This window comes from Glossina fuscipes, unplaced genomic scaffold (assembly GCF_014805625.2).
Source record: "Glossina fuscipes isolate IAEA_lab_2018 unplaced genomic scaffold, Yale_Gfus_2 0, whole genome shotgun sequence".
Lineage (NCBI taxonomy): Eukaryota > Metazoa > Arthropoda > Insecta > Diptera > Glossinidae > Glossina > Glossina fuscipes.
The window spans coordinates 26,085,647-26,101,581 of NW_023998414.1; the positions used below are offsets into that span (position 1 = coordinate 26,085,647).

The 15,935-nt window shown below is 33.4% G+C and overlaps 1 protein-coding gene across 3 annotated transcripts in view; it reads left to right on the top strand.

Moving 5' to 3' along the window:
• Window positions 1-15,935, top strand: part of LOC119638523 — a 216,257-nt gene that overhangs the window by 69,709 nt on the left and 130,613 nt on the right. The window contains exon 1 of one of the 3 annotated variants that reach the window (XM_038035395.1): window positions 12,347-12,365. The exons of the other annotated variants lie outside the window; for them this stretch is intronic. The gene's annotated coding sequence lies outside the window, so the exon portion shown is untranslated. Of the gene's footprint in view, window positions 1-12,346; window positions 12,366-15,935 lie in introns of those variants that run through there. 3 annotated transcript variants of the gene reach the window in all.

The following is a 15,935-nucleotide window of genomic DNA, read 5'->3' on the forward strand; positions in this document are numbered from 1 at the left end:
GAGAGAGAGAGAGAGAGAGAGAGAGAGAGAGAGAGAGAGAGAGAGAGAGTGTGTTAGAATAGGATAGAGAGTAAGCTAGCTTAGGATAGAGGGTAAGAATAGAATACGAATAGGATAGGAATAGGGTAGGGATAGAATAAGAATAGGATATGAATAGATTAAGAATAGAATAAGACTGGGATAGGAATAGAATAAGAATTGGCTAGGAACTCACTCTCAAAGATCGTCTAGCTAAGACTAACTCTCAAAGGCTCTGAACCCAGACTAACTCTAAATTATTCTAACTTATTCTACTCTACCCTAGTCTTAATCTATTCTTATTCTGTATCGTAACCCTATTCTAATTCTATTCATATTCTATTCCTATCCTATTCTTATTCTCTTTTTAATCTATTCCTACGCTAACTTACTCTCTAACTTAAACTAGCACTCTTTCTCTCCCACCAGAGACGGAGAAATCGGTCAATGTCCTTAAATACGTTAACTTCTTAGATAATTTGAGGATATGATTTATAAAACTACAGCCTCTTTAGAAAAATGTGCCAATTTTGTTTTAAATTAAAGTGTTACTCACGATCGCTATCATAGAACGAATATTCAATCTTTTCTTAAAAATCTCAAGCACCGAAAATTGCATCGAAATTGAGACTCTAAGCCAAATCTTTTTCTTGCAGAGGCAGTACAAGCTGCTTTTCAAATGAAATAGAGCAATGCTTGCTTAAAGTAGTGCAGCGATAGCTAGTGATATCACCTTTAATGGTTATCTTATGAAGAAAGCTACATTCTGGATCCTGCCGCGCTATTGCATTCCAAGGTACAACCTGTCGGCGCACCAATGTAAATATAAATATCGCCAAAAACGGGTCTACATGTTAAACTTTAATGAACTCTTTATCGAAACGCTTTGTTTCCCGTGTTAGCCTTACTTGATTGGGATCAATAGGTCAGCAGCTTCCAAGATAACATGCAATGTTCACTATTAATCATTCCCGAGAACGTTTGCATCACTGTTTCTTGCTGCAAGGACTAGATTACAAATTAACCGAATTCAAAATTTAAAAGAAGAAAGAAAACCGTTATCGCACCCATGAGTCATTTACATTAAGGTAATACTACAGGGTTCGATGTATTCCAAGCTCCAGAAAACTCTATGATATACACTTTAGTGAAATAATCTGTGCAGTGGCGTAAAGCTTAAAGGCTTCACTGTCATTTTACATTATATGGCGTCCTCTGCACCACTATGTTAATCTTTTCCTCGGGGATCGACCCTATTAGTGTGTGGATTGGATGGTAGAAATTTATTAGCTTTAGTGTATGTGCATCTAATCGTCTTATTTGTGTGTGATTGTTCAGCGCTGATAGTGTTTGTACAAAAAAAAAACAAAAGCTGATCTAAGTAAGTAAGAAGTAAGTATTGAGAAAAAGTGTGTTCTTCTAGATATTAGTTTGACACTGGAGTTGTCATTTCGACCAACAGGTGGACGATCTGATGGATGGATTTCACAATTTATGATAATCAAAAAACATATATATATATATATATATATATATATATCTTCTTCAGTTTGCATTTCCTTTGGTTGCGAAATGATAGATTTTGATGGACATGTGCGATGTTGTTAAATATTTTTTTAAAAATTTTAAACATAATTTCTATCTTGAGCTTCGTATGAATTGAATTTAAAAAAGTTTTAGAGAAAAATTTTACATCAAATTCATTTATTCATTCACATTTAGAGCCTTGGGAGAAGGAAAAATATGAGAAGATGTTCGATGGACATGTTTACTTGCAACAAACCATGTTGATTATTGATCTCATTACGAGAAGAGGGTTTAAAGAGAAGTTTCATTTACTGAAAAAAAAGTCCATCAAAAAGTTTATAATCTACATATCTAGGTTAACATGAATTATGCAAGCAAAGCTTAAATTACGAAAATTGAAAGGATGTTAACATAAATGCTGTAAATGCCTTATAGCAGGCAATTTTTTGTTAACTGATATCTTAAATCAATTTTTCGTTTTCCGAAAGACGCGAATTATTTTAATAAATATTTGCCATAAGCTCCCACATCATAGTATATTGGTTGAAGGGAATTTACTGGTTTTCTTTAATGAAGAAATTCTTTCAACATTTCAGCTTCGAAGTTTTGCCAAAATCGCTTAATGCTTGATTTTAACTTTATTCGATAGGATTTACTTCTCTTTCATTTTTGCTTTCATCAGCGGAAAAGTAAAACAATGCATTTTTATTAATACAAATAAATAAATAAATAAATAAATAAATAAGTAAATAATTGATTGCAATACGTTTGCTACAGATCTCACAAAAATTTGATTATTGCCAGGCTGAGGTTGAATTTAGAAGCCATAATCTCCATAAAGAATCCATTAATTGATTAGTCTGCAGAATCCTAAGTAACGCTGCGACTTGATGTGGATAAAATTGTAGTTTGCAGTGTCATCAGTTTATCGCCCAAAAATTTTAGGTATATCGACTTTTTTGTACCTACGTAATTTTTGGTTTCCTTACATTCGAGCACTTGGCCAACTTCCGCGCTCTATGTGCTGCCTATTCCTTTCTACTGACTTCTTTCTGTTCATCCGTCCATCCGTTATACGTAAAGGAGATTTTCTACCAATTGCTTGCTTGATCGCAGTAGTCCTCTTTTCATTGTTACAAATTGAAATAACCTTCGAGTCGAATTGATGAAAAGATCAAGCATTCCCGACCAAAGTACGTACTAAAATTTCACAACGTTGAAGCGTGCTTTTAAGTTGACATTTATAGCCGCCAGACGAGACGAGAAAGAGAAATATTTGTCTGCGTTGTTAATTTTCATAAGATAATCTCGGTAATAGACAATTATATTTTCCCGTGAATATATTATATTTTCATTAAAGCATGTAGAGTGTAGTGTATTTGCAGAATTCATTAAAAGTTCAAGTTCTGAATTCTTTCTCGACTATATTTCCCTTTACTTCGCCTTATTTTGCATGCAAATAACACGTTGACGTTGGAAAGTTTTCCTTATTTTTCTAATTTACTACCAGAGGAGCAAGTGAAGAATATATGCTTTCGCAGAATTTTTCAATATATATATAAAAAAAAAAAAATTCCTTTTTTTTGTTTTTTTTTTTAATTTAGGCCAACGTAGTATTGTCACTGCCTTGCGATAAAGCGTTTGCCTAGAATAATATAAATTAGTTTCAGTTTACTTTTTTTTACCAGTTAAGAAGAAAAGACGGAAATAGAATAACGAAATAGTAAACACTCTCCAAATGTAATGTTGACCTAAAAGAAAGAAGGAAAAGAAACAACAATAACAACAATCGTAATGGTTGCGGCAATGAAAAAAAAACTTTAAAATTTATGAACGTATTAAATAAATTACGTTAAAGAAATACAAAAAAAAAACATTAAAAAAATAAAAAAACAAAAAAATTAAAAAACAAAATGCACTCTTTCGTCGCACCCACCCACCCGCCCGTTAACCTTAGAATGGGTAAAGAAATGGCAAGCAAGACGACGATAAAGGGAAAAGCTAAACAACATAAGAAACTTTTAATGTTTCAACTGGCACTATAGCATTATAACCTAGTAATGGGGACCGCTACTACTCTCGGCCGTGTTTATTATCATAAAGTTTCAAGATGTGCATTTTAAGCGAGAAATTCAGCTCGAGGCTAAATGACAAAAATTTGTTGTTCAAAGTTTTCCGTTAAATGTGGCTGAATTTTAGTCTCTTTGTTATTGTGTTTTAAGTTAAATTGTACGCAGCTTCATGTATACGCTATTTTAAGTAACCCGTATACATTTTGTATTTGTTAGTTAGTTTGTGTGTCTGTGTATGCGTTCGAGCGTTGTGGGAAAATATTATCTCTGTTATTTTATCTACGTGTTATGTTTATGTTATAATACCGCCTTCATGCTCTAAATAATTGGCCTTGTTCGCTACGTTAGTTGCACTGCTCTACAATATAAACATAATACTTGCATGTATGTTCATACATATATATATATATATATATAGTTCATCATAACATTATATATATATATATATATATATACGGTATAGTAGGCGGTACTTTTGCTGGGGTGTATGGTATAGTATAGGGCAACGGTGCATTGAAACCAACAATTTAGTTTTCACTATCGTTTTTCGGTGTTTTTTCTTTTCTTTTTTTTTTTTTTTTTTTGTCGTTATATATATATATATATATATCGCATATATGCGATATTGAGAACATTCGCAAAAGATTGCTGAGATGGAGAAGGGAGAGAAACGCACAGTGGCTAGATGGTGGTGATTCTGTGCGAAAATGTGCGGTTTATGGTGTGTCAAGCAATTATAGCATTGACATGACCGTATTGTGTTGGCATGTGTTTCGTTGTGAGGTTAACAACATGAGAGACTTTGTGCTTGCTTCTGTGCAGCTCAAGGTGGCATTGGATGTTCGACTATATAATTTATATGCATTATATGCTAATGCTGTTTCATACAATATACACACATACATATATATATATATATTTATGCACAAACTTATATACTTAAACGATGTACCAATTTTCACATCATTCATCTTTTATATGCCTTCTGGTCATAGACAATTCAATGTGTGAACAGAAGCATTCTATGATGTACAAAATGTAAGAGACGAACGTTGGTTAGTTTTACAAAAAAAAAAAAAAATAAAAAAAAATAAAAAAAATACCGCTTAATAATTATTAAAGATTTCATCAAACATTTTCCTTTCATATTTATACTTGACACTATAACAAGAAGCCAGCCGCTTGAAGAAAAGAGAAGAAGAAAGAAATCAATATTGTTTGCTTGCTTACAGATATTATTTATATATCAGATTAAAGTAAACCATATTCGGGAATTTGCATTACGTCCAGTCACTTACAACTTATGAAGCCTGCTTTGCTCGATTTGGCGGAGAAATACTCTTTTAACTCATTACTTCATCACTGCATAATTACAGTGCTCTACAATCGTAAACATCGGCTAATTGTAGATCCCCCCGACTCGGAAAAGGGCCAATGTTAATGCTAATCATATATAAACACAATTGCTGTAATATATCCTATCTAACATACCGTTATTATTAAGACACAAGCGCAGCGAGCATAGTTCGCAGAATTATCCCAAGATTACAAGCAATAAACAACATTATCGAGAGATTTCATAGAAAACGAACTAAGTTACTCGTGATCTGATCTTGTTGGTCTTTACATTTATCTTAACCAAAATATCTTCTCTTTAATGCTTCGTACGATTCGCCAGCAAAGTCAATACATTCCGTACTAACCATTATTATGCTTTTACATGTCTATGCATAAATATATTAGCTAGAGAAGGTTATATATAGTTAACATGGGTAATGAGCGAGCAACAACGTGCACTCAGGTCCCTATGTTTTAAACGTTTGAAATGCGGACTGTACCTGTGCAGTTCACTTAGAAATGGATAGGTGGTGCTATTAAGATTTTATTTATTTATTTATTTTTTTTTGAAAGTCCTGTAAAACCTTCGCCAGACATTTTTATATGAAAGCAATGGATTAGATTTGGCAAACGCCCTAATCTGTCCTTAAAGAACTCCGATTTTTCAAAATCTCTATGTTTACTGAAAAATAGATAGCAGATAGTAGAAGAACATTATTCGGGGCGTGTTAGGTGTATATATGTCGTTGTCCGCAGCGTAACTGGGGCGAAACAATTACATTTAATACATCAATTTCTATAATTGATTTTTGTATAATCGCCGTATACACGAAAGGAAAGGTCAAAAAAAAAAAATAAAAAAAGAAAAAAAAATCATTCTTTTATTCATAAAGAATATTTAAAATAATCGATCGAAAACATCCTGTGTTATTTTCCAAAGAATAGTATACAAATTTCGAAGGGAAAGAATGAAAATTGCGGGAGTTATGAGTGTGCGTCGCGTTCAAAAATCGTGTTCCGAGAGTAATGCGTTTCAAGTTTAAAGTGCTAATGAACCGCTGTTGCTGTTCGAAATCAAAATATTTTCACGCCCACAATTGGCTTTTTCATCTCATTCGTAACGAACTAAGCTAATCCATGCATGAAGGAAAGGAAAATTTCATTCCGATTTCATCCATATTATCAAATTGATTGCGGTCTTGCCTTGTTTTCGGTTCTCGCGATAGAAGATAATGAAAAATTTCTTGAAAAACTCACTATTAAAACAAATTTAAATTATTTAATATGAATTTTCTTTCTTTGTCTTCTTGTTCTCGTTCGCAAGCATTCTATAAATGTTAATGTGAGAGTGTCTGTTTTAATTAAATATTTATTCGAATTTAAACTGTTAGTTCGCGTAATGTTTTTCGTATCCTCTTTGCAAGCAAAAAGTAACAAACGATTGCACACTTAATTAGTGTCCATCTTAAATAAGCTAAGTGCGATTCCTCGCAGAAAATCTATTCTCTGTCATTGCAATATTTATGAAAAATAGAAAGTGAGTGGAAAGAAGAAAACGAATCAACATAAATAAGTATAAAGGAGTATAACAAAGATAACAGGAGATATAACATGAAAATATAATGCGAACATTTGTTCGTTATACACTGCACTATTTGTGGGCATACAAGTTTTGTTACATCTAAGTTTGTGCGGATGTGTACGATTTCTAGAGAGACTTGCGATAGACTGAGTCAAGTTTTTTTTTTTTCTATTATACCGATCGATTCAGAATCACTTACCGAATCAATCGAAGCTTATTTGTCTGCCTGTCTATGTGTCAATCTATCCATCTGTCCGTCCTGTTTTCGTGTGTTCAACCTACAAGTCGGAATTTTTCACATACATCGACATCGTGTTTTGGCCCAAAGATGAACGTCATTGAAAATATTTCGGATCGGACAACTTTTTCGATCACTTTCCATATAATGCTCGTAGTAAGCAAAGTAGTGTAAGGTATGTTGCTCATTGTAGTGTTATTCTTGTTATTTAGAAATAAATAAATTTTTAATGCACTTGATGTACTGACTTGAAACAAACTCTTTCTCGGGTAATATGTTTTTCTTTATGTTTTATTTCATAATAATTAAATAATTTTCTGTCAAAATCTTTCCTACCCATCACTTTAATTCGAAAAAGCAAGCAAAGAATTACATTTTTTATATTCTATAATACGAAATGGGTGCGGTGCCGTTGATTTTTTCTATTTTCAAAATAAAAGTTTTTGTGGCATAGGGGTGTGGGCATTGGAGGCGTGCCCTTGGAAGAATTTTTTTGCAAAGTTGTAGGCGATATCTTTATTTTCCACAAATGCTACCCAATTGCTCAGACAGACAGATGGATGGACGAGCTGACTGAAAATGATCAAGAATTTATATCCTTTACCGGGTAGCTTGTTTGAAGCTTGTTTCTCCGTCTTATCAAGATATTGACAAACAAAGTAAAATTTTCACACATCATAATACTTGGTAGGCGTGGTCAATTTTTTCATTTTTGTATAGATGCTACAGTATCGCCCAAGGAATATGCGCGCACATTTGTGTGCTGTAGTTGACGAGTAATGAGCAAGGAACCATTTTGTATTCCTTTTCCAAAACACAGGTGTTCTCACAGGTGTTTACGTGGCGCTGCAGGCGTGTCCTTCGACCAAGTTGACCTATTTTCAATACCAACCCGCGTACAAGAACTTCCAATGTTCCTGCCTGCCTCATTTTTACGGCCGGAAGAAGTTTTACAAATGACATTGTACTGATGGACAGACGGACGCTTTTAAATCGATTCAAAATGTGATGGTGATCAAGAATATATATGGTTTGTGGGGTCTCTGATGCCCTCATCTGGGCGTCGCAAACGTTCTGAGAAGATGAATAGACCCTTCATCCTTCGGTGACGAAATCTTTTTATGCTCATAATTTCTATTATAAAAGTAAAAGGAAGAAAATATCGGCGTTTACTTCAACGAAGAACTATGGATTTGAAGGTGAGTTGTGTGCTTTTCATTTTTAAAAAATTTCTTTGACACGAGTTGGCCGAAGGAATTCTATTTTTTAAGAACATCATCGACGGATATAGCTTTCATAATCAGTTTGATAAAACGCTTGCAACACTCAGAAGGAAACTTTGCATTACCCCTAAAAGTATACATGTTTTTAATGAGCATCAAATTCTGAATCGATTTAAGCGACGTTCGTCTGCCCATCTGTGTAATCGATTAACGGAAACCTTATGGTGGAAGCAAGCGCATTTTTCTTTCCGCTTTTAGTTGATCAATTTGTGAGCCCTGACTGCTTGGGTGCGGCTCTTCGGGGAGAACTCGTGTGGGTTGTGGTTGGCAGTTCCAAGCCAAAGTGGAACAATCGAGAGCAGCTAGGCCTCACCACTGACCAGAGTGGGGTTTATTGATCCATACGCAATAAACTGTTCTGGACTCTGGTGCTGCTTAGGCCCCTACTCTGTGGGGATTGTCTAATTCGTCAGGGGGCGTATATTACGCTTAAAAGTGGCTTGGGCCACCATGGCAGGAACCCACGTTAAACCCATGCTACCAATCTGTCCGTCCGTGTAATGTTTGTTGTAAACATTCGCTTGGCCGCAAACGTGAAACTATTGTCTTCAAATTTGCAAAAGAATTCGGGAATGACCTAAATTTCTTAAAGGACATGCCTACAACGTCCAAGCATCTGTATGACTGAAACTTGTATAGTTAAAATAAATAAAATTACTCTCGCTTATACCATATTATGGAGGATGAAAATTTATTTCTTGTACTTTTTTTGTCTTCTTAAACGATTCGATGACGATTTTTTTTTTAATAAAACTAATAATAAATAATTTTAATATTTAATCTAATCACTTACCCAGAATTTCTTGGCTTCTCTAGTATTGGAAAAAAAACTTCTCGTATCGGTATTATTAAAATTGTATTACGCTCCCCGCATCTTTTGCTTGCTTTCAAGAGGAAGAGCATAACTATACGAATTGCAGAGTTAAGTGATTAAAGGGAATAATATTTGGATAATCCATACTAGAGCTAGGATAGGCTCTCTACTCCCAGGCTTAGATTATTCCTTTTTGTTTCCGCTCACCAAAAGGAATAACTTTTTTCCTTGTTCTCACATATATTAAGTGCATTATCGACTAAATGCTGAACAAAGCGATCATTTTCACTTCCTTTCGCATCTCGTTTTATTGAAAGGAAATTTTTTCAAAAAATTTTTATCGTATTCTTCTTCACCTATTTGGTCAGTAATAACAGTTGCTTTACTTACTACAGTTTGGACAGATTGGTGTTTGGGGGTGAGAAGAACGCGCGATAATGTCTCTGTGTGACGTTACTAAGATCGTAAGGGAAAACTCAGAAATAAGGTCCAAAGTGATAGATATTGATGAGCGGCTCTGTAATGGTTATTACGATGAGAAGGAATACAACATACAGCAGTTGTTGTTTTTTTTTCTTTTTCAAAGACCGTTTTTCACCGTTTGAACCTTTAGACGGTTTTTATAAGAATTTATACTAATGGTAAAATCGATGACCGCTCTATATACTATAGAGGAAAATATTATGAAAGTTTTAATTTATGTAAGTCTTTTTTGGAAAAAATTCTCAAACTTTTATACCTATGCTATGGTTATATTATAGCGATATGTGGGTCAAATAGTTTAGGTTTTTTAACTCGATTTTTACGACTGCGATTGCAGCGAGGCATATGCTTATATAAATTGGAATCGTTATTCTGCTTAAAGATCGATGTATAATATTTTTTTTGCGGTGTCGCGTATATAACTAAGCATTATAACCGAAACGATAAAGTTAGTACGCCTACTTTTTTCGGTAGGGTAGATGAAAAATTAATGTAATATATACTTAATGTGATATAAAGTTGACTAAAAGGATAACTAACTAACTTATGTCTTGCATAATGTGAACGTGTGTCAATAATCTATAAATGTTTGCCGGCTTTTTTGTCATTTTTCAATCCTTTTGTATATGTATGTGCGTGTGTGCGTCTAAATATAGATATCTTTATAAATGTTCATCAGGAAAAGACCTATATTTGATAAATGATATTAAATAAACAGGAAAGGAACGAAGAAAGAAAGAAAGAGAAAGAGAGAGAGAGAGAGAGAGAGAGAGAGAGAGAGAGAGAGAAGGATAGAAAGAGACGATGATGATGATGATGATGATGATGATGATGATATCGGAACGTAGGTACATTACTTTCACTTCCTCTCTATTCAAGTTGACAGAATGATATATAAAACATTGGCATATGTATGCATAAGTTAAAAATAGGTCAAATTTATCTATTTCTTGTGGAATAAACTACGTGTGACATTGTAGAAAATTTTAATAACATTAGGCAACACACATACACATACACACACATACACACACACATACACACACACACACACACACAAAACGAACATATTGATCTTTACGTTTAGTTAGATAAGTTTATTCAAATTTTCTATTGCACTTCAATAGACACGCTTGCACACTTACGCATGCACGAACATTTAAAACACAAACACATTCGAATTTATATAGACGCAGACAGTGTATTTTGCACTCAGGCATGTATGTAAGTAGCTGTATGCGCATTTGTCTAATGTCATGTTTTGTTTTCTTTTTTTTTTTATATCCGAAATATTTTTGTTTTCTTTTGGTTTTTTTTTTTATTTATTTTTTTCTTTACTGGATTGAAACAAGATTTAAGGCTTTAACTAACGTGCACCATAAAAAGCATTCATGCCAACAAGGACATGACACTGATGTAATGCTTTGCATCTTTTTCATCTTTTTTTTTTTTTTTTGGCAGGATTAAAATAATTCCAGTAAATATTAGATAAAACGTGTACACGGACGTAAACGAGAAAGCAAGCGATGGAGATGACAGTGAAGGGGTGGAGGCAAGAGGAAAAATTTGAGTTTAAAAATAATGTAATAATGAAAATAGATGTAAAAGCTGAATATGACACTTTTTGTTTTTACATCGAATTTTTTTTTTATTTTTTTTTTTAAAGTTAAGTAGAGCGGCAAACTGGCGCCTAAAACGCTTTGATATAAATACATATATATATATATACATATATATACATACATATATATATATATGTGTATATGTATATGTGGAGACGTTTATTGTTTTTTGTTTGGAGCAAAACAAAAACATAAAAGGGAATAACGAAAAGAATGATATTAAAAAACAAAATGGAATAGAAAAAAAGTAGAGGCTAAAATATCATGTAGTGTAACAATATTTATGACTTTAATATGCTGCAATCGTTTGGGTGTGTCTGAAAGTGTATGCGTGCCTGAAAGTGCATGTGTGTCTTTATGCATGTGTGTGTGTGTGTGTGTGTGGAGTTATGTGTGTTTGTTGGAAAGTGTGCGGTTCTACTTTGTGTGGTGTGCGTTTGCGTTGTATATATGAGTGCTTGTGCGCAATATTGTGTGTTGGTGTGTGTGTGTGTGTGTGTGTGTGTGTGTGTGTAAAATTAAATTACTTTGCATTAAAAGTTAAAGCCCAGAGCTACGTTATGTGCAATCTTCCGCTACCGTATGTGGGCATGAATGTATGAACATATGTAAGTCATTTTGTTTTTGCGTTTGTCAATTTGCTCATACTTGTATACGTATATTTGCTGGAAACAAGTAACTTTAATTAAATTGCCAATTTTGCATAAAGGTTAGGTGCACATGCATACATATAAATGTATATAATTTATATATATATATATATATATATATATATATTTAAGCTGGCTTATCATTATCCCTTTTTAATGTCCAATTCCTTTGATGTATAAAATAATTTTTAAAATATTATTTTCAGTACAAAAAATACAAGTTAATATTCAAGGCTGCGATAGTAAGCATATTTTACTTTTTCATTACTAAAACATGAGTACATTTTAGATGTATATGAATATGTATATATATATATACACACACACACACACACACACACACACACAAATCATAATAATAATATACAGCACATAGCACATAGCACATAGCCTATACTACTATGGCATCTAGTATAATACATAATACATACATACGCTATGGTATATGCTGCATACAATATACCATACGTCACATACTACATATAGTACATAGCGTGTCGTATATAGTATAGCATACAGCGCGCTTAGTGTGCCAATTTAATTAATAACGAGCGCTTTTGCCTGTGTGCTTGTAAATCTTATAAGTCCAATAGCAATATTTATTCAGCCGTGTCGTCTATTAAAAAATATTATTTGCTATTCCAATAAAACTCAATCAACAATTAATTTTTTTTTTTTTTTGTTTTCTTTTTTGCCCTTTAAGCATACTTAGCAGACTGAAGTATCTCTCTTTAACGTGTAAGTACGGGAAAAGAGAAACAGTAGAAAAAAATAACACTTTAAAGGTAACTTCATTTAATTACTTATGCCAACTTGGACGTGATGACGCTAATGAAATGAATTATGCATAAATAATTGGCGTATAAGAAACTTTTTAATACATTCATTTTACTAAACACTAAAGAGTCCCCCTTCACGTACTCTATGATTTCTATCGTCATCGCATGACATGTTTCTAAGCACACACACGTGCATAAGTATAGAGTTCTGGAGAAAAGTTTTACCATTAAACATGCTCATGTATATTTTTATATATGTAGGCTTTTATCAAGACATGGTATATATATGTATATATATATGTATATATACATATATACCATGTTTATATATATATACGTATATATATACATATATATAGGGTATGGGCCATTTGCAAGTGCTCTTTTCCAGCTAACTTTTGCATGCATTTGTTGTAAATATTGAGCGTTTTTCTTTTTTTGTTTTTATCAAAAACGAAAGTTAAATTTATGGCATTTGTGTATAAAAAAAAAAAAAATATCATTCAAACGGTCATCATGATTACGTTTGCAAGATTGACTAAAAAATTAAAATTTTTATTAGCTTTCCTTGACGAAAGTTTCTTCATAGTCTGGAGATATTTTTATGTCTAGGTTCGAAAAATTATAATGCTTGTGGAGCGGCTCACCAGCATAGAAATAGTTCACATAACACGAGATCTAGACTTCGAATCCACTTTAGCATTTCACAATATTTTGCTGGTAATAAAATTCTGTTACAATGTGTCGTGCGAAACTCGTGCAATGTCTTGCAGGAATCCTAAAACTCGAGCAAAAACTTCAATTGCTTAGCGTGGGTAGCGGCCGTAACTCTCAAATGATGTTGTTCCCTCCCCTAAAAAAACACGGTTACTTTTTTATTGGCAAGCGTTACAATATTTCGTTTTTTTTTTTTTTTAATATTATTATAGCAGATAGTAAGAGAAAAATCAGTCTTATGGTCCTCCTCCCAACTCCTCGCTTCATATAGTCGACGCTTAAATAGTCCCATGTCATTTTGTCTAATACTAGGTTTTATTCAATTTTATTATAAAATATCAAATACCTGAGCTTCTTGTCGTATACCATATGGGATTACTATGAGGAGAATTAGTAAAAGGAATTTTACAAATAGATCTATAAGGTTTGAACTGAGCACAGTAAGTTTATATGTCATATGACTATCTTGTAAGCCAATGTATAAATATTACGCTTTGATGCATTACGAAGAGTTACTTTCTCGGACAACGCTTAACAGTTCCATATCATTAGTTCATTTCGTATGCCAAAATACAATTCTTACACTTTTGCTATTTTGCAAATTTTTTACCATATAGAGACCTGTATGGGAAGAGATCGTAGAAAAGTTCCAATCTAATCCATTTTCAATAGCATTTGTTTTTGGGCCGAAATATATGAACGCAACAAATTCCATCAAGATACCACGACAGTTCTGTTATATAAATTGAACAGAAAAACTGATGGCAGGATATCAGGCGGACAAACAGACGGACAGACAGACAGACGAACAAGGAAAGATGCTTATATTAATTTGAATCGATTAATATAGAATAAAAGATTTAAGATACTTCTGGACTCTACTCCTAATCACAAGTGATGTAGGATTTAAAAATAATCTGAACCATATAAGGCTTTCCTTAATGAATATTGTTAACCACTTCAGTTTATAACCGAACTTTATGAGCATATGTGCATAGGACGGGCCATTGCTTACGCACGATTGGATTTTAAGACGTTGACAATCCAAAAAAAAAAACAAAAACAATTTGACAGCTGAACGTTTAGGATTAGCAAAAATGGAGCATTGCACGAGAGAGTAACGCGTTTTCGTCGCTGAACATTGAATATCTCAAAAATAATACAAATTTGGTTATCCTTGTTCGAAAATGAAGTTGACGCCGTCGATATCGCCCAATGATAATTCACTTCGTTCTGCCTAAATTGGATTGATACTGATGTGAACGACGACATTCGATTTCAACAACAAGACGCGGCCGCATTTTATTGTCTCGTGAAACAAATTCGATTATTGCATGCGATATTAACTGGCCGTATACTCTCACTATCGCGTTGCGGTGATAGGAAAGAATTCCGATAAAAGAGTCAACAAAGCCGCGGAGACCATTCAACCGATATGCCATTGCACACACACCTAACCCTATCCTATGTACATACATGATGACTTATGTCTGTTTCCTATTTAATTCAAATCATGCGTAAATTTTGGCACACCATATAAATACATAATGCGCATGTAATTGTACCTGTAATCTGTATAATGCGGAGAGCATTGCTAATCGCACGTTCTCCTTTAAATTAGAACATTTATGTTCTTATCAAGTTGAATTATTGCGGTTGTTGATACCAACTAATGTTCTCTATTCTGCTCATATAAAAGAATAATAATAAGTCAACAAGTTATAATGGCACGATTGATGGTATCATTGATATTAAAACGTTTATCGAGAGATTTTATGCTTAACCAGAGTAATAGAAATGTTTTTTATAGCTTTTCATTTTACTGCTGACAAACAAATATAAAAGTTTACGCAATTGCTTTATTATTACGTTTTGCGAAAACAAATGGAAAACAAGGTGTAATAAAATCTAAAATTTATTTCTCCAAAAGCATTAAGCACACAACGATATCTTTCAAATAAACGTCATTACGCGTTAAAAGATTGCTTTTTTAATAATTATAATTACTTTGCTCACGATAAGTTTTGTGTTTTCCCTGCACAGCGCATTTTTTTTATACTTATTGCCGTGTTGACCTTCTTTGAAGTCTGCGGATATCAGTTGTAAAGAAAGAAAATGAAATTCTCATTAAAAAAAAAAAAAAAAATGGAAAAAAAAAGACAGAAAGGAAGCAATTAAATTTTAATCATTTTATATCCGCAGGAGATATATGAGATTTGTGAAGGGTTAATAACTCATAGATACGCGCATTGAAAACTCTTTAATATGTGTAACAGTTTCCCGGCAAATATTTTTAACTTAAAAACAAATAGCAACGTTATAGCGAATCGTCACCCTAAGGTCATTCGTATAATGACTTTTCAAAATAAGTCATTTATGTGAGGAGTGGTCGAAAAAGTGATCCGTTCCCGGATGATTGTCAATAGTGTTCGTCCGTCCTTGTGGCACGACGTGTCAACGGACCTAATTTTATCAACATATCTCGAAAATTGCGGCCTATAGGTTACACAGGAGAAGAAGAAAGTCATTGTGAACCGAATATAGGAATAGAAAGGTGGGTGTATGTCATGTCCTTATGCAATCTTGCATATATCCGTACAGACATAATAGAGTTTTGGCTCTCAAGTAGGGTATAATAACTGCACTCGCGTTTATCTCCCACTCGTTCTTGTTGGAAAGCATTGTCATCCGGTTAGTTAAGACGTCGTTCTTTCGATTGCCGAATCATTGCTACAACTCGAGCTTTTGATGAATTATGGTTTGACAATGCGATAGCGTAAGCCTTACATACATGTCAGTTAGGATTTTGTAA